Here is a 19229-nt window from a genome sequence, read left to right on the forward strand (position 1 = left end):
GATATTTGAAGGTGTTACCACAAGGGAGCATAGATTTCCTTGCATTTATGGTTGCACTAGCTTTGAACTAGACAATGTATATTCTCTTTCAGAAAATATAATATATAAAACACAATTTCATATGGCCTCTAGAGTTGAGTGTTTCTCTAGTTTATTCTAGGCACAGAAGCTACCTTGATGAAAATTGAGTAGCGAACAAAATGTGAAGCACAATATCTAAAGAGGCTGTAAATGTGTATATAATGCAGTAGAGAAACTATTCTGATGTTATGTTGTGAGAGGTGGTTAGAGTTGTCAGCTATAAGTAGGGAGGTACCTGTGCTAGTGTACCTTCCTCATCCTTTTACATCTGAATCTTAACAGTGTATCCTTAACCTACATAAATATATTTAGTAGGATATGTACACACTTCAGGATTTGAATATTATTTTGTCCTCAATGAGAAGGCCTTGCAATGATTTCTTGTTGCCAAAATGCTTCTAGGTTCTAGAGTGGTTTATTTTATACCCAGTAAAGAATTCAGATGCTATTTTATATGATTAAAGATCAAGGCTCTAAACCCAGAATGGGGTCCAGTAGCATGAGTCTCTTACTACTGTTGTTCTGCCCAGGAGTAATTATCCATACCTGTGGGCACTTTAGCAGGTTTGGGACTGGGTTTCTAAGTGGATAGTGCTATTAATCTCATATTAATATGAGATCCATCATTCATTAACTTTACTAGTTTGATTATATGAGCAAAAATTTCTGGGTGAACATTGCTATTTTTATTTAAGAATTGCTTGAAACAGCTTTTTAAACTAAATCAAAATGAAACTAGTCCAAACCTGAGTCTATTTTGGCAAAAGTTTTATTATGTTGGTATAAAATCATACTGGTATAACTGCATTTAGAAAAGCTCTAAGTTGGTCTCTTTCAGAAATAAGATGAAGTGAGCAATTTCCATTGACCTGTATTCTTGACAGATAGTTTTTGAAACTCGCAACTTTGAACTACTTAATCTAGAATGAAGTTTAAACTGTTTGGTTCAATGCTATTTTTATTTTGACTTCAGTAGACACAGGATTGGGTCAGTGAAGGGTTTGTTTACTTTTTTCTCTAAATTGTCACTTATATGAAGCAGAAATCTTAATAAGTAAATTGTACCTCTCTAATGAATGGATATTATAGTCCTATTCCTTTTTACCTTCTTAAAATCAAAAGATGAATGAATAGTTTGTGTTAATCCAAAAATTGCTTATAAAACAAGCTTTTAAACAACCATAGAGCTGCAAATACACCATTAAAGTAAGTTCAACAATTTAAAAACAATTACAAATCACTTACAATAGTCATCTAACATATTCTTAAAGGCAAATACAGATTGTATATTTTTCAAATGGAGGGAAAGACTATTCTAACCACTTGGTGTCTGAAAAGCAAATGACTGATTGCTTTTCTGGTATTAAACTAGGGACTGCAAACATTAAAAAAAATCACTAGACCTTGAATTATATCAAAATATAATTGGAATAAAATAATTCAGAAGATAATTCAGTCCTGCTACTAATGTCGTTTACACAGATAGTAATGCTAATATTTTCTCCTTTGTTGTAGACTTAGTCAGTTTAACACTGTAAGTGCCAATCTGATCCCAGCACTATGGACAGTTTCTATTTAAAAGGTCAGGGTCCTCCCCACCACAAAGAATGCACAACAGTATTTCTGTTCTGACATATAGTAGTATAACACTAAACCAAGGCTACATAGGGTAGATTTTCAAAGATATTTAAGAATCTAAGCAGCCAGGTAATTCTGAAAATCCCACTTAAGAACCTATCTAAAACCTTAGAGAACTAAATATGTTTAAAAATCTTACACATTTAAGTTACCCTTAAATAATCCTTAAATAGGTCTGTGAAAGCCATGGAACTATTACTATTCACCTGAATAACAGATGCTTAAGTGGGTAAGTGTTGTAAGATTTGGCCTTCCATTTACGTTTTGCTTTTTGCCTTTTGAGACATGGTTGTTTTTCACTTTGAGATATGATGATGTCCTACTTCCTAGATTTACAAGGTCCTGTCCTGTGCTGACCTATCTAAATTCTATTTTTTACCTGCAATTTAGTACCTGAAGAAATAAAATTAGAGTACATGCAGGAAGACTAAGGCCATGGATAGGCATTACATTCGTAGTAAGAAATACACCCTTTTAGGGTACGTCCAGACAAGTGCACATGTGCAATTTGTGGTACCTCAAAGGTGATTGAGGCACTGCAAACCGAACACAGTGCACATGCACTCATTCACTGTGCTGCAAATTTGCTGTGCCCCTGCACGTGTTGACTGGATGTGTTGACTTAGTTGTAAAAAGTGAGCATGCAGGAATTCAAGCGGGCTTTTAATGGAAAAAAACATGGTGGTTCCACATCAAAACGCTAGCTCTTTTCAGCAGCAACTTCTCAGGAATGTGACGGTTTCTAGTGCCATAGGTTATACCTGTGCAGTTACACATAGCACCACAGGGCATGGCTTGGTCCTCCAGCTTCCCAAGAGGCTTTGTTCCTCATCTTTCTCACCCATTTCTCCTAGGATTTTGTCTGTCAGAAAAAACTCTACTACCCCAGGGAGGTGGAGCTGGGGTAACAGGTGACCACTCAGATTTGCTGCTCAGCACCTTCTTTATGAACTGGATAAAATTCCTTCTGCTGAATAACCATATCAGGAGTCCATCTTCCAGACCCTCCTCACACACCAAAAATATACGTTCCCTGTTGTATCATCATCTCTGGCATAATGTACCAGCCGAGAAGGGGCATAGATCAGGAACTCATGGGTGGCTGAGCTTGCGCTTTGAAAAAGCACAAGTACCTCTCACAGGAGCCTCAGATACTTTGAAAACATTGGTTCTTGGCTTTTACAAGAGGTAAATGCCATGACCAAAGCAAATGGGAGACTCTCCAGTGCCTTCTATGAAGTGGTGGGAGCATGAGAGCCCTGCGGTGGTAGTGCTGTGGGCAGCTTGGCCAGGAAGTCTGCATGTGCTTTGTGCCATGCTTGGCTGCTATAATTCAGAAAGGCCTGGCTGAGTGAAGGTTAGACCCATCAGACTCTCTCCTGAAGCAGAGAGAATATCTGGTCACTCAGGAGCTTCTAAATTACAGCAGCCAGTCACTGCATGAAGGGGAAAGAGATGATACTACAACCTCCCTCCTGAAGTGAGAAAGTATCAGAGTCCTGTGGCAGTCCTGTGGCAGGTCTGTGTATACTTTGTACAGCGACCAACTGCTGTAACTTGCACGGCCTTGGTTGGAGGCAGGTAAATCATGGTGCCAGCCTCTGCTAGATAACCAGGCACTCTTCCCTCCCTAACTCTCTTACTGTGGACTTACCTACACCAAAGTGGTTGTTCAGCTGGTTGATCGTGTCCACACAGCTGTAGGTGGTCCACACAGCTGTAGGTGTGCACCTGTCCACAGAGAAGCTGAATGAGCTCTCTTAAGAAGCAGTGGGAGGACTTGGCTTTGTGCTGGCAGGAATACAGAATGCACTGGACCTACTGGCACTGCTGCATTGTGTCCTAGATGGTGTCCTCTAGCATTCCAAAAGCAAGTCTAACCTGAAATCATCTGGATTGAAAGCCACAGTGCATAGTGGTGGCAGCCATACATCATGGGCTGGAAGTAGGGTTGCCAACTCTGACTGAAGCTATTCCAGGAGATTCCCCCTGCAGGATGTGGAGGTGGCCCTGCTCCTGGCCCCACTCATGGCACACCCTGATGAAGCAGCACATGCTCTCGGATTGCTTTCAGTAGTCACCGGGAGATCAATGCCGATTCCAGTAGATTTCTAGCCAGTCTGGGAAGGTTGGCAACCCTAGCTGGAAGTGAAATTGAGTATTTAGCAGTGGAAACTGACAAGATACACTGTGGCTCTGCACTTCCAGTACTCAGGCATCCTCAGAAACCTCTGGAGACTGGTCTATGGAAAACATGCTGAGATCAGAGCACACACCAGCCCCCTTGGCTGTGGAGCACTGGCAGTACCAGATGGCTCCCTGCGGTGCTCCTGATAATTTGGCACTTGAACAACTATATGTGCATTTCATATAATGTTGTGGCACTGCAAATTTCCCAGAAATTCTTAGTGATTCAAATGAATACCCATCCACACACCACACCCTAAATTAGCACCATAGCTTGGTCTTCAAAAAAAAAAAAAAAAAAAAGATTAAGAAGAATAAGGTACTGTTGCATAGGTTCCATAGGGTATCAGCATGAACAGGGGCCACTACCATAATAAAATACCCACCTCTTTCCCTATGGTAATTAGTTTGCTTACCTTTAGTCATAGAGTTGTTAATGAAGAATAATGACTAGTGATTTTTAGTACCCATTCTGAGAGCCCATAAAATGGCCCAAATTTCAAAAAGTGCTGAGCAGGTGCCCTCTGGAAATGAGGCCAGTTGAAGGTATCTTAATCCAGACACCTAAAACCATGAGATGACTACTCACTCATGGTCAAGGTTTAAAAGATTTTCAGTCAGCAAATCACTGTGCTTGACGTGTAAAGAGATGAATGGAAGTTGTTGTAAAACTGAAATATTTGCTCATCCTGGTCCTAATCTAGGTCACTCAGAAATCAATGCTAGAGTATTGACATCACAGGGGGCCCAGGTTTTAAACCAACATGTATATGTTATATGCCAGCATGTATATAGATCCAGATCCTGCAGACATCAGTCAGTCCTTACACAGATAAAAGTTTTCATTGAAAACAGTGTTTCGTAGGAAAGGAATGATTAAGCAGAGCAAAGTGTATTCAATTTTTACTATTTGTGAATACCATTGTAGAATTGGAATGACATAATGAAATCCAAAATGAAGTAAAATAATGCAAAATCCTGCCTCAAAACCATGAGAAATGTTGTGGTTTCAGCTTCATTTTACTTGCAGTCAGATTTCAGGCAAAACTCAAGAAAAGCCATGTGAAACGAAAGCATTTTTAATATGTTAAAACATTATTTCAGATTGTTCCATAACTCACGCATGGGTTTGTTTGTGACCAAGGGGCTCCCAAGCTGTTGAATACCTGAAATGCCCTGTAGGCAGTGTTGTCAACTCTTCTTGCCCTTTTTTTGATGTCATTAAATCTCATGTTGTTCATTGTCTTTTCTTAAAACCTGGGCATCTGAAATAGTGCACATACAATGAGAATCCCTGCTTTCATTTAAAATCCAAAGTAAGTTACTATCTCTCATGATTGTTGAGAAAACACAAGCCCCAAAGCATCACAAATGTGAAAGCAAATACAAAGACCTAGAATTTATTATTTATTTAATTTAATGATATTCCAACTAAATATTAGATTTTAAGGAGCCTGAATAATGACTTTATTAATACTTAGGGCTGGCAGTACTATGACTATGATATATAATATGGCATGTTCCTCTGACATCAATAGTTGGATGCTGATAGGATCATACCAGTTCAGCTCTCACAAGAGCTATATCCAGGGTTCTGCTATAGAAGCGATTGAAAGGGAATAAGAAAAATGGTAGGACCTGGAACATTGGTTTGCATAAACTAACACTAAGCCCCAAGGACTTGCACAAAAATAATTTTTAAAAACCAGAATAATTAAAAAAAAAAAAAAAAAAGATTTTCAAAATGATTTAAAAAATGACTTTGTGAAGAAATTCTTGTTGACCTGTTTAGACAATATGCCTTAACCTCAGGAGATTACATTTTGTAGATCATGCTTAAGTTAGCTAATTAATATCAGAAGCAGTATGGAATTGACTAACAGGTACAGTCGTTTAATCAAAAAAGATAATTAGAACTATTGGAATTAATAAATTATCATTTAATTAATATTAGCTAATATTGTAATTTTCAGTCTAAATTATGCTGATTAAAGGTTTCTCTCTCATAAATACCAGTGAAAATTAATTACAAATTAATTTACTGAAACATTCTCATAATGGACTTCCAGCTATTCTTGAATTTTGCAATAAATAAATAGAAGACCCTAAGCAGTGCATCTTCCCTGGGGGAGGGGGATATTTAAACATGATATGCATATAGTACCAATGGAGTATATTTCTGTGAAAATGTGCTTGTTTAATAGTCCTTTTGGTAAAAGAAAATATAAAGGGGATCAATTTTGGACTTTTTATCTGGTTCCATGGTCCAGTGAAAAAAAAATTCATTACTAATCTGCTTCATTTCAGATTCCAGAAAATGGAGGAGAGGGAGGGGAGCTGCTGATTAGAGAACCCATTCTTATCTTCAGTGAATTATCATTAATGATGGTCTTCTGCAGGGCTTCTCCATCCCTTTCCATTCGAGTCTTGTTGCCATTTATTGAGACACTGTAGGTTTTTGCCATGTGGGACTCCCCATGGTGGTTTGCTGAGTCTTGGATCCTTAGAGGTCTGGCCTCTAGTCATGTTAATACAGGAACGTAAAAGAATGGCAACTAAACAGGTAAGATGAACTCAAAATGGCTTTGCTTGGCTTTGTGACCAGGCAGGTCACTGGTGTCTCACTGTCCTGAGCTTTCCCCCCTTCTTGAGGTGTGAGTTACTTTGGGTCTTACACCCTTCTCATCTCCTTATTGGCCCCGTTGGGCTCTTGTTAATGTGCTCTCTCCAAGTGGACCTTTCCCATGCTAGCACTAGGCCAGGTCTGGCTTTGTCTCAGAGTGGCTACTCTCATGCCCCCAAGAGACCTGTGCTCCCTCCCAGTCACCTGTGGGTGAATCCCTGGTCTGTGGGCATTTCCAGTGGGCCCGTGCAGTTTGGGTTCTGCTTTGGGGAGTTTTGTCCCAGTTACCCACTGTGGGTGGCCCCTGGGTACCTGTTCCTGGCTCCACTGGGGTAGGGTCTTCAGGCAGGGGTCTCTGGGCACATGCTCTGCCCCTGTTGTGCCATGGGTAGGGCCTGGCTTAGTTCTGCCTACCAAGGGGCCTGCCAGCAGCATATCTCCGGTGCTTCCAGGAGACACATACTCACGACTTTCCCACAAGTCACCATCAAGGGGCATGCAGCTAACTGCCATGTGGAGAGCAGCTGGCTCTGTGGGGAAGACATCTCACACCTCCTTGACTTCCCCCACAGTGGGGAGAGAACCTAGCTCTTCCCTGAGTGCTCTGCTGGGGGCAGAAACCAATCGGAGAACCAAGAACTTGGGACTCTGGGCCAATCAGAAGTTACTTCCAGCTTGCGCAATGCTGGCTCACCTGCATGTGTTCTGGCTGCCCATGATGTCTTGGGCAGGTGAGTCAGTAGGGGGACTGTCACAGCATCTTGTCTATATCTTCCCCAAGAGTCAGGCTTTGTGGATGGACAACACTTCCCATAATGCATCCATTGTCACATGACTGCTATTGTGTACTGTGTTGCATCACAGGAGAAGCAGTCCAGCCCAGGGCACTTGAACAACAAGTTCCATCAGGCAAGAAGCACCAGAGAAAGGTACATGCAATTTAATGTTGAAATGACTTAAAGACAAATTTGGGTTCAGTTCAACAAAGAAAAAAGTATTTGATTCATATCAAATTAGCCTAAAACAATGAATGCAAAATCAAAAATTTTTCTAGTTTGGTTTTGTAGAAATTGTTTTCCATTAAAAATTAATTTTTATGAACATGGCTGTCCAGCTGTAACCCATACCTGGATTCTACAGCTGTTCTTCATAAAAGCTGCCACTGAAGCTATTGGCAGAGTGGCTATAGTACTAGATCTGTTTTTCTGTCTAGCGGGCCGCATCCAGATAAGGGCAGCTGTGCAGTATGTGGTACTGCGGATATGTCTGTGGCACCACATACTGCACGTTCAGGTGTTTTCTGTGCTGCAGGGGAGCAGTGCAGGCACACCAGGGCAGCTTGTTCCACTCAAAATTGGAGCCAGGCCAGCCAGACCCATGCTCCAAGTGGCAAGATTGCTTCTTCTGCAGCCCTGGGAGGCCCCCTGGATCAGTGCTGTCTCCAGCCTCCCCTACAGCACCTGGTGTAACTTGCCACATCCCAGAGGGCATATGGCACAGGCATTCCCCAGGGACAACTAGCAGCAGCACAAGGTGCATCGCTGCTAGTTGTCCCTGGGGAGCCAAACACCCACACTTCTTTGGATGCAGCTGTGTAGTCTATCAAGTATATCTTATGCCTTCTCACAGACATCTTTCACTTGACCTATGATCATGGTCTCAGTGCATCAAGAGATCACTTAGCTAATAATATTTAAAAGAAACTACTGTTCATTTAATTTTTATAACATATTTTTATTTTATTTAAAATACTTTTTAATTGTACTATATCTGGGAAACTAATGAAGGGAAAAACTTGTTTCTGAAAAATTGAATCACAGCTGTAGTAGTAGATAAGACTGACATTCGGTTCTTAGAAAGAAGCAATCAATGTTGAATATATCAGGTGAGTTCATTTCTCTTGCTGTGCTTTAATAGCTTATAAAGAAGATTGATTAAGTTCTTGTCTGATAGATCAATAATGGAATGAAACTGAGCATCCCTTCTTCAAGCATGGATTCGTCATATGCTGGGGAATTTAGAAACAGCAGAAAAATACCATCAAGTTGAAAAAAACAAATATTGGGATTATGAGGAACTACACAAATACCATGCCCCTTCCACAGCATATAAAGTACAAACTGTAGGCTTCGCAAGTGCGAACAGTTTATCTGCTAGCTTGACTCTTTCCATACCAGAGCTTGGTTCCCTACTTCCTTATGCATTGTGTAGGTACTTACTTCTGTGCAAAGTGGGTGTATAATGCAACTAAGAATACAGTATTTTTTTCATTTGTAACCATGATTTAAAGATGTCAGTGGACAATGTTCATAGGTATCAACTGAGCATAAGACTGATTGTTCTTTGAAATCTTTACAAAACTATTCAACTTTTGAGATGTAACTGGATATCATGGTGAAATGGGCCTTCTTGCAAGACTTTTTATTCTTCTTGTCACTGGTTGGGCTAAAGCATCAAAAAATTACAAGGTGGTATTCTACACCCCTCCCTCCATGAAGGAGGCAAGAAAGGTAGAGATGCATAGAGCTGAAATGTGAAAGTAAACTAAGCTTTTTCATCCTCCCAAAGAGGTTTATTTTAAATAAAGTTCAAATGCACAATAGTGAGGGCAGGTTCTTGTTTAAATGAACCAGCTCATCTACCCATAATTATGAAACAGATTACTTTCATTGTCTACAGGATCTCACACTCCACAGTGACACCTTTTAATGTTGCTAATGTCTATGTTAGGCAAATATGGGTTGTGTCAATGAACTAAAAATTCAAAACATGGATCAATGGGAGGGCATTAGATTAGCATATGCTACATTAGCAGTGCCATGGTACATGTTAAAAAAAGAGAAAGAGAAGAGAGAGTTCTGCAGTTGCTTAAAGAGGACTGGCTCAGTTTCACCTCTTACTGGGAGGTTATGGCTGCGTGTACACCCAGCCTGTCTTTCTCTGGACCACTCGCAGCTATATACTCTGCCTAATAATCTTATTTGGGTATTTAAAAGTTTTGTGTGAACAACAACAGTATCTAGTTTGTGGGCCCCAGTTTTTTTTTTAAATTTCCGTCTATCTCTGGTGTCTTTTTATGTTTATCTCATATCTCTGAGCAGAGTCTGCAGGTCTTGAGATGTGAGCTGATTTTTACAAAGGAGACATCTTTGCTTAGCATGATTTAAGTGAGAGAGACAATTTCAGCATTTATCTCATTTAAATAACAAGGAAAGCCCAGATACTGCTTGTATCTGAGAAAAGATAGTCATACAAGTGTACTGTGGAGACATTCAGGATGCTAATTATCTCTAGACATTTCTAAGTAGATAACTTTTCTTGTTTATATATTGGATTTTTCTTTTCATTTTTATTTCGCACACAATTTTTGAAAACTTTGGATGTGCATATGGACATTGTACAGAATCCAGGAATGAAAGTTGACAAGAACACTTTGCCAAAATTTCTGATACGCTCCCATTACCTCTACCACAAACTTGGCTTTAATCTTATTGAGTTATTATTGATTTCTGTTAATAGTGGAGATTGCTAATACAATATGACAGTCTACTTGTATCAGCAGTTTCAATTAGATCACGGATAACAGATTGCATATTCTGTCTGTTCTACTTCTGTGACCTGTCTTTTCAAATTAACTTTCACAATTAAAACCATTTAGTGAGACAGTTTGGATAGACTGTTGAGCCTTGTGATGATGCACCAGCACTTAAAAAAGAAAGAGCTAAAGAACCTTTCTTTTTCACTCCCAAATCCCTTTGCAGAGAGGAGGAAAAAACATTGTTTTGTGTTCAAAAAGTACAAGGCCTGAGCTTGTCTGGCACCTTTTACAATCATTTTGATTCACTTAATGGACAGACAGGAAATGGCCAATGGCCTTCACAATTTCTGTTCCTGGGTCTACAGAAGGATGGTATGTGCAGTGTCAGAGTGGCTTTGTGTGCCTATCTGGTATTAACTGTTCTCATTGTGATATGTTGCTGTTTGGTACATTCAGAGGAGTTTTAAAATTATCCTTGGAAGAAGGAATTAAATAATAAAATTTTCACTTGACTATCTATTAGTAATTAACTTTCTGCTTTTTACACCCAAAAGTGTGATGTACTTTCCTCCCAAATGGTTGGTCTTCTCAGCTTAGCTGGGAAGAGCCACTTAGGTATCAGGGGATTCAGTGGAGCCACAGGCATTGTTGGAGGCCCCATACAGCTTCTGGGAACAGCAACAGGATGGTAGGTTGAAGTAGACAGCTGTGCTGGTCAGTCCGAGATGCTGGATTCAAAAAATGCACTGCCCTATGTGGGGGTGCCAAGATGGCACAAATCCTCTGAGGCTTCCAAAATAAATGGCCACCAATGAAAACTTTTATCTTGGTCACAGGAAATTCTGCTTGGCTGGGAAGAGGAAGCATCTCATTATCAAGTCTAGTGCTTTATGAGACCATCCTTCCTGTGCAAGTGTTCTTACTTTTTCTTATCTGACGGTTTCCAACCATGGATTTGAGCTCTCTCTTCTCTTTCTCTCTTTTTGTTAGAAGAGTATATTAAGACTTTAGTTGCATACAGGTAGTGACATTCATTCTCTGACACTCATAAGATGAGGTTATTATGCACTACATGCCTTTAAAATCTAATTCACTGCACATATACTATTTTACTTTTATTGTCATGTTTGGTTATGTTAAAAATGATTATATTCTCTTTTTGTGAGTGTGTTATGTATTATTTTTAACAAAAAATTTGAACGTGACAAAAGTAATACAGGACCCTATTGTGCAGAAATGCACTTTCCACAGATATTTGCATTTTCACCAATGAAATCACACCATGATTCAGAGAAACGGTGTCTGACTAAGCTGCTTCTGTCCTATTTCATGTTTTGGCTGCATCAGAAAATTGCAGAAGAATAAGGAATTGCAGGGTATGTGTGAATTGCAGCTCTTAAAGAATGGTGGGTTATAGTTTGAATGAGGAATGTTCAACAGAATAATGACACACCCACATAGGGGCTGACCTATATTCATCTGGACAGGAGCCCTTAAACCAAAAATGGTGGCTTCTTAGTTTCTGTCGATAAGAACAGGAACTTACAAATTCAGTATTATAAAGAGCTTAGTTGAAACACTTCAGTTTATACATTGATTTGGACCAGCATAGTACATTTATTTGATTTTAAATTTCCCACATACATTAAGATATCCAGTTCATTTACTTACATAGTGGCAAGGGATATTCTCATTGGGTAATAACTTTTCCCCCCTTCTTTTGAGCATAGCTGTTTACTTGTTGGATGAAATGTCCATGTGCTGATAATCATTTTTATGGACACTGTCATAGAGATCAACTTTTATTTTTGCTGGGGAGGGAGGGGCTAAGATGATGGACATGTGGAAAGTTTTATGCATTTCAGGTGATAGCCCTCTTCCCAATGGGGGCTAGGGCCCTCAGCTCTCCAAGTATTCAGCACCTCTGGATGCTGTAATTTCTGGAGGTCTTTTAAACTCCAGGCATAGACAGAATCAACTTTTCATTTTGTGAGGTGATAGAGATTTGCTTTCTTTGCATAATTTATTTTTTTCTCCACTGTCTCTTACCTGCTCAGAGTTATGTTGTTTTTTCTTGGGGACATCTCAGAGTTCTGGGTGTGCTTAAGACCAATTTATCTCTTCTGCAGCTGCTTACAGAGGACTTTTTCAGTTTTACCTCTTACTGGGAGGTTGTGGCCTCCCAGCCTGCCTCTCTCTGGACCACTCACAGTTATCTACTCTGCCTAATTGCTGGGCTTGCACATGGGAGCAAGTGGACAGGGCTTGTTTCTAGGCAGTGGTTTCTGTGTTTCTTTCAACAAGGAAACAGTATAGTTACAAGTTCTTCCATTGCCTTCACTGAGCAGAATCAGACACAGACAAAGAAAGACAAAATCCTGTGTTGTAATAACTTCAGTTTCAGTCAGATAAGTCTCCATCAGCTGCTCCCATCAGAAGTGTCACCAAGCCTTAGAAGGATTATCCATGTCTTAAACAGTTGCATGGAAATTCCTGTGAAATACTTGTTATGTTGCAAAGATGAAAGGAGAGATTATGTACATATAGTCAAATTGATTGATATTTTTATTCAGATTTGTTGAGAATTTGCTCCTTAGAAAATTTTGAATAAAAACTGCCCCAAATATTTGGGTATTATTTTGTCCAGATGTCTTCAGTGTTTGAAGCCATTTTGTCAATGTTTTGGGGGGAAAAACTGAAAAGCCATTGAACATTTTAAAATGTGTTCATACTTTTCAATGATGCTTTTGATCAGTGCAGATATGTCAGGGTGAGACTGCCTGAAGTAGTGTTATTAGCCACTGCTCTGTATCTGATAAACATTATGAGGTAAACGTACCTGTTTTAAGTAGGTAATAAGCATCAAAGAATCATAGAAAATTAGGGTTGGAAGGAACCTCAGGAGTTCATCTAGCCCAGCCCCTTGGTCAAAGCAGGACTATCCCCAACTAGATCATCTGAGCCAAAGCTTTATCTAGCTGGGTCTTAAAAGCCTCCAAGGATGGAGCTTCCACTACCTCTGTGGGTTACCTGTTCTAGTGTTTTACTACCCTTCCAGTGATAAAATGCTTCCTAATATCTAAGCTAAACTTCCCTTGTAGCAACTTGAGACTGTTGCTCCTTGTTCTTTCATCTGCCACCACTGAGAACAGTCTAGCTTCATCCTCTTTTGAACCCCACCCCCCTTCAGCTGGTTGAAGGCTGCTATTAATCCACTCTCAGACAGTTCCCTCAGGCTCTCCTCAGAAGTCATGTGCCCCAGCCCGCTTTGCAATTGTCCTCTTTGAAGCTCATTAGATTCTTTTTGGCTCAATCCTCCAATTTGTCTAGGTCATTCTGAATCCTATCCCTACCCTCCAGCTTATCCACTACTCCCCCCAGCTTGGTGTCATCTGCACATTCACTGAGGGTATACTCTGTCATCTTCCAGGTTGTTGATGAAGACATTGTATGAAACCAGCCCCAGGACCGACCCCTGGGGCACTCCACTTGATACCGGCTCCCAACTAGACACTGAGCCATTGATTACTACATTCTGAGCCCAATGCACCAGGCAATTTTCTATCCACCTTACAGTGCATTCATCCAGTCCATACTTCCTTAGCTCACCTGCAAGAATGTTGTGGGAGATGGTATCAAAAGTCTTGATAAAATCAAGGTGCACCACATTTACTGGTCTCCCCGCATCCACAGAACCAGTCACCTCATCATAGAAGGCAATCAGGTTGGTCAGGCATGACTTGCCCTTCAGTTTCATACTGGAGCTCTAAGCAATCATATGGCTCTTTATGGAAAAGTGCAACCCCTCCTCTTCTTCTCTGCCTCTCCTTCCTGAACAGCTTGTATCCATCCATGACACTGCTCCAGTCATGCAGCTATCCCACCAAGTCTGTGTTATTCCAGTCTCATCATAGTTCCGTAATTGTGCAGGGACTTCCAATTGCTGAGTGGGTACAATACCAATTAGAAAAACTAGACATTTATAAGTCAGGAGGACCAGATGGACTCCATCTGAGAGTGCTGAAGGAGCTGGCTGAGGTCATCGTGGAACCATTGGCAATGCTCTTTCAGAATTCGTGGCATACAGGGGAAATCCGTGAGGATTGGAAGAGGGACAACATTGTGCCCATCTTCAAAAAGGGGAAGAGGGAGGATCCAAGCAACTATAGGCCAGTCAGCCTAACCTCCATCCCAGGGAAAATCCTGGAAAAGCTCATTAAAGAATCTATGTGTGATATGCTCGTAGAAGGTAAAATGCTGAATGACAGCCAGCATGGCTTTGTTGCGAGTAGGTATTGTCTTACCAATCTCACCTCCTTCTATGACCAGGTCTCTTGCCACCTGGACACAGGAGACGTGGTAGATGTTATCTATACCTAGACTTCCAAAAGGCTTTTGATCTAGTATCCCACAATATCCTTGTGAGAATCTTGGAAAATTGTGGGCTCAGCTGCTCAAGGGTTCAGTGGGTAGGATACTGGCTATAGGGTAGGACCCAGAGAGTTCTCATGAATGGATCTGTCGTCCTGGTGCAAAATGGCCAGTGGTGTCCCTCAGGGGTCTGTGCTTGGATCGGTGCTTTTCAACATCTTTATCAATGACTTGGATAGGGGAGTGAAAAGCTCGCTCGTCAACTTTGCAGAGGACACCAAGTTATGGGGCAGTGTGGTCACATCAGAAGATAGGTTGCAGATACAGGCAGACCTGGACAGGATTGAGAGCTGGGCAGACTGGAACCAGATGAAGTTTAACACTTCCAAGTGTAAGGTGCTCCATCTGGGGGAAAACAACCCTCAACATACATACAGGCTCAGTGGTGACATCTTGACTTGCACCACAGCTGAAAGTGACCTAGGGGTAAGGATTGACCATCATATGAATATGAGCCATCAATGCGAGGCGGTGCTCAGCAGGGCAAACCACACACTAGCATGCATAAACCGATGCATCTCGTGTAAAACGAAGTGATACTCCCACTGTACTCAATACTGGCGAGACCGCAGTTGGAGTACTGCATGCAGTTCTGGGCACTGCACTTCAATAAGGACATGGAAAAACTTGACAGAGTCCAGAGAAGAGCCACCCATATGATCAGGGACTTGCAAGGCAAGCCATGTGAGAAAAGGCTGAGGGACCTGGGCCTCATTAGCCTTAAGAAGAGAAGGTTGAGAGGAGACTTGATAGCAGCTTACTGCTATATCAAAGGAGTGCATCAGGAGCTTGGTGAACAACTGTTCGCTAGGGCACCCCCAGGGAAGACCAGGACCAATGGATACAAACTCCTGGAAGGCTGCTTCAGGCTTAATACCAGGAAAAACTCCTTCACAGTCAGGGTGTCTAGACTGTGGAATCAACTCCCTCCAGAGGTGGTGCAGTCACCTACCCTGGAGATTTTCAAGAGGAGTCTAGACAGTCACCTCGCTGGGGTCACCTAACCCCAGCTGTCTTTCTGCCTAGAGCATGGGGGCTGAACCCAATGATCTGCAAGGTCCCTTCCAGCCCCAAACAATCTATGAATCTATGAATTCTTTCTGCTTGTTTCTCAGGCTCCATGCATTCATGTATAGGCACTTAAGGTTATCAAGGAGCACATCTGTGATGGGCTGGCATCGGGGATGATGCTCAAGGGCAACCAGCAACGTTTCATTAGGGGCAGGTCATGTCAGACCAACCTAATTGCCTTTTATGATCAGGTCACAAAAGCATTGGATGCAGGTGTTGCCATGGATGTAGTCTTTCTGGACTTCAGCAAGGCCTTTGACACTGTTGACCACCCCATCCTCATTAAAAAACTAGGCGACTGTGGCATTGATGCCTACACAGTCAGATGGATTGCAAATTGGCTGAAGGGTCATACTCAGAGGGTGGTGGTGGACGGGTCATATTCGACCTGGAGGGAAGTGGGCAGCAGAGTCCCGCAGGGCTTGGTCCTTGGGCCCGCACTGTTCAATTTCCTCATCTGCTATTTGGATGATGGGGTGAAAAGTAACCTGTTCAAATTTGCTGATGATACCAAAATTTGGGGTGAGGTGGGCACGCTAGTAGGGGGGGAAAGACTGCAGAAAGACCTGGATAGGTTGCAAGGGTGGGCTAACAAAAACAGGATGCTTTTCAATACTGACAAGTGCAGGGTGCTGCACTTGGGCAATAGTAACCAGCAGCACACTTATACGATGGGGAAACTCCCTTCTTGAGAGCATGGAGGCAGAAAGGGATCTTGGAGTCATCCAAGATGAACATGGGCCGACAATGCGAGGTCACGGTCGGCAGGGCTAACCGGACCTTATTGTGCATCCACAGGTGCATCTCAAGTAGGTCCAAGGAGGTGATCCTCTACACTACACTGGTCAAGCCACAGCTGGAGTACTGTGTCCAGTTCTGGGCACCCCACTTCAAAAGGGATGTGAACAACATTGAGAGGGTCCAGAGGAGGGCCACCCGCATGATCCGGGGACAGCAGGGCAGACCCTACAATGAGAGGCTACGGGACCTGAACCTGTTCAGCGTTCACAAGAGAAGGCTGAGGGGGGAACTGGTGACTGTCTGTGAACTCACTAGGGGGGACCAGAAGGGTTTGGGGGAGACCTTGTTTCCCCTAGCGCCCCCCAGGATAACAAGGAATAACGGCCACAAGTTGTTGGAGAGTAGGCTTAGATTAGACATCCGTAAGAACTACTTCACAGTTAGGGTGGCTAGGATCTGCTGGCTTCCAAGGGAAGTGGTGCTGGCTCCTACCCTGGGGGTCTTTAAGAAGAGGCTTGATGCCTACCTGGCTGGGGTCAATTGAGCCCAGTTTTCCTCCTGCCCAGACAGGGGGTTGGACTTGAAGATCTACAAGGTCCCTTCCCACCCTACTTCTCTGATTCTCTGATTCTATTAATGTAACTAGTTGTTTGCCCTGATTTCTCAGGAAGTATGACAACACCTCCCCTGTTGCCCCCTCCTGCTTGCTCTTCCTCTAGGTCTCCCACTTCCCCACTTACCTCAGGGCTTTGGTTTCCATCCCCTGTTGAACCTAGTTTAAAGCCCTCCTCTCTAGGTAAGTGAGCCTGTCTGCAAAGATACTCTTCCCTCTCTTTGTCAGGTGGATCCCATCTCTTCCCAGCAATCCTTTGTCTTAGAACAACATCCCAAGGTTGAAGAAGCCAAATCCCTGCTGAGGACACCATGTGTGTGGTCAGGTGTTCATCTGCAAGATGCACCTGCTCCTGCCTGAGCTCTTTTCCTTGAGCAGAAGGATTGATTAGAACACAACCTGAGCCACAGACCCTGTCACCCTTGCACCCAGAGCCCTGTAGTCACTGTTGATACACTCAGGGTCTCCCCTGGAAATATCATTGGTGCCCACATGGATGAGCAGCATGGGGTAGTAATCAGAGGGCTGGATGAGTCTCGATAATCCCTCCATGACACCTTGGGTCCAGACTTTGGGGAAGCAGCAGCCTTCCTGAGACAACAGGTCAGATCAGCAGATAGCTCCCTCTGTCATCATCCCCGCCCCCCCCCTTCCGAAAGGAGTCTCTAACCACCACTATCCATCACTTCTTGGTAGTGGTTGTCTCTATTCTTTTCAACTTAGTGAGGTCTGGCCTGTCCTCCTCCACCAATGGAATGTGCTTTCACTTGCCTTTCAGGCATGATATTCTTTATCCCCATTCTGTTGTTTAACAGGATCAAAACTATTAGTATTTCTATTGCTAATGTTACATATGGAAATCGCTCAGTAGAAGACAACTTTTTCCTGTTTAGTGTAGCTTAGAAATTTCATCACCTTCAAGTCATTTATGAAACTAGAAAGTTGCCACTACCACCAATACTTTAAAGTTTTGCCACTGACTTAATCACAAAAATTTAAATTTTTGCGAGCACAGAAAATACTTTGAATCTTTATTCCATTGTGAAAGCCAGCTTACCTATTTGGTCAGTGTAGCAGGGCAGTCTGTTTCTTTAAGAAGGAACAATCAGCCCTATTGAGAGACCCCAGCTGCAGGGTATTTGGATAGGCAGGGAGTGTCCTGCTAGAAGCCTTAAAAAAACTTGCAGAAGAGTGAGTGTTGGCCTCCTACAGTAGGATGGAACTTTCAGAATATGTCCATCTTGCGAAGGTCAGTGAGACCCTTTTGAGCATGCTCAATGGGGAAACTGTGGTGGTTGGCGACCATGGTGGGTATACTACTGAAGTGAATGAAGGGGAAAAAAACATGATTCCAGCAGCCAGGTTGCAGAGTGTGTGGCATTTGGGACCCAGAGATAGCGTTCTGAAAGAAAGCACAATGAAGTGGGGCAGGTAGACTGAAATGAACTGTCCTATTTAAAACACCAATCCAGGCTGGGTAAGGTCTGGCTTCTACTGACAGAGAAGTAACAAATCTGTCCACTCTCCCAGGAACTGAAGGAGGTTGAGGAGAAATTTGGATGACTTTTCTCTCAGTCAGAGAGGCATGCATCATATGCTGAGGACCAGCTCAGAAGAAGAAATATAATACATGATCATACAAGGGCCCCAGAAAAGGTGCATTCAATCTGCACTGAGAGCAACTCAGAAAAAAAATGTGATTTAAAAAAAAAGGTTTTCTTTGTAAGGTTTTCATTTATTGTTTGTTACCCATTTGTTATTGTAATAAAAAGATAAATTTGGACTTTTTTATTCATTATTGCTCACTGAGACAAATTTAATGCCAAGTACTCCACACTAGGAGCTGCTGGTGTGTGTGTGTGCATGTGCATGTATAATCTTGAACCCACAGGGGTTGTGCACTTAATATTGCATAATCCTTTCATAAGCAAGAGAGGAGGAAGCAAGATGTGAATGCAACTTCTTGCTACAAAAACAGGGGCTAGGCTGCCGCGCTGAAAGCCAGAGCCAAAGGGCTCCTCCTCGAGTACCCAAGACAGGGCAGAAGGGTTTTGTGTTGTTTGTGTATTTGTTGGCTTGTTTGTTGCCTAAAGACTGTGTAACTTGAGAGAACTTGGTTGAGGAGCTCCTAAGGGAGCAAAAGCTCCCCGGCAGAAGCCAGCAGGCTGGGTAACCCACTTACAGGCAGGTTGTTTCTTTTTCCCCTGCAGCTGTTTTTCAATCCAATTGCTTACTGACACTGTGTATCTGTTCCAATGCAGAGCTAATCCTGGTGTGTGGGCATTATTTTAATGTGAATTAAAGTA

General features: G+C 42.3%; 1 long non-coding RNA gene across 2 annotated transcripts in view; it reads left to right on the plus strand.

Moving 5' to 3' along the window:
- The window catches only part of LOC109286500 (uncharacterized), a 35150-nt gene extending 16444 nt beyond the window's left edge, over positions 1–18706 (plus strand). The window contains exons 2-4 of one of the 2 annotated variants that reach the window (XR_002094568.2): positions 6214–6469; positions 7394–7458; positions 8483–18706. This is a non-coding gene — a long non-coding RNA (uncharacterized LOC109286500). Of the gene's footprint in view, positions 1–6213; positions 7459–8482 lie in introns of both variants that reach the window. The other variant, XR_009457706.1, reaches the window with a different exon arrangement.
- Positions 18707–19229: the final 523 nt, after the last annotated feature.

Source organism: Alligator mississippiensis, chromosome 1 (genome assembly GCF_030867095.1).
Source record: "Alligator mississippiensis isolate rAllMis1 chromosome 1, rAllMis1, whole genome shotgun sequence".
NCBI lineage: Eukaryota > Metazoa > Chordata > Crocodylia > Alligatoridae > Alligator > Alligator mississippiensis.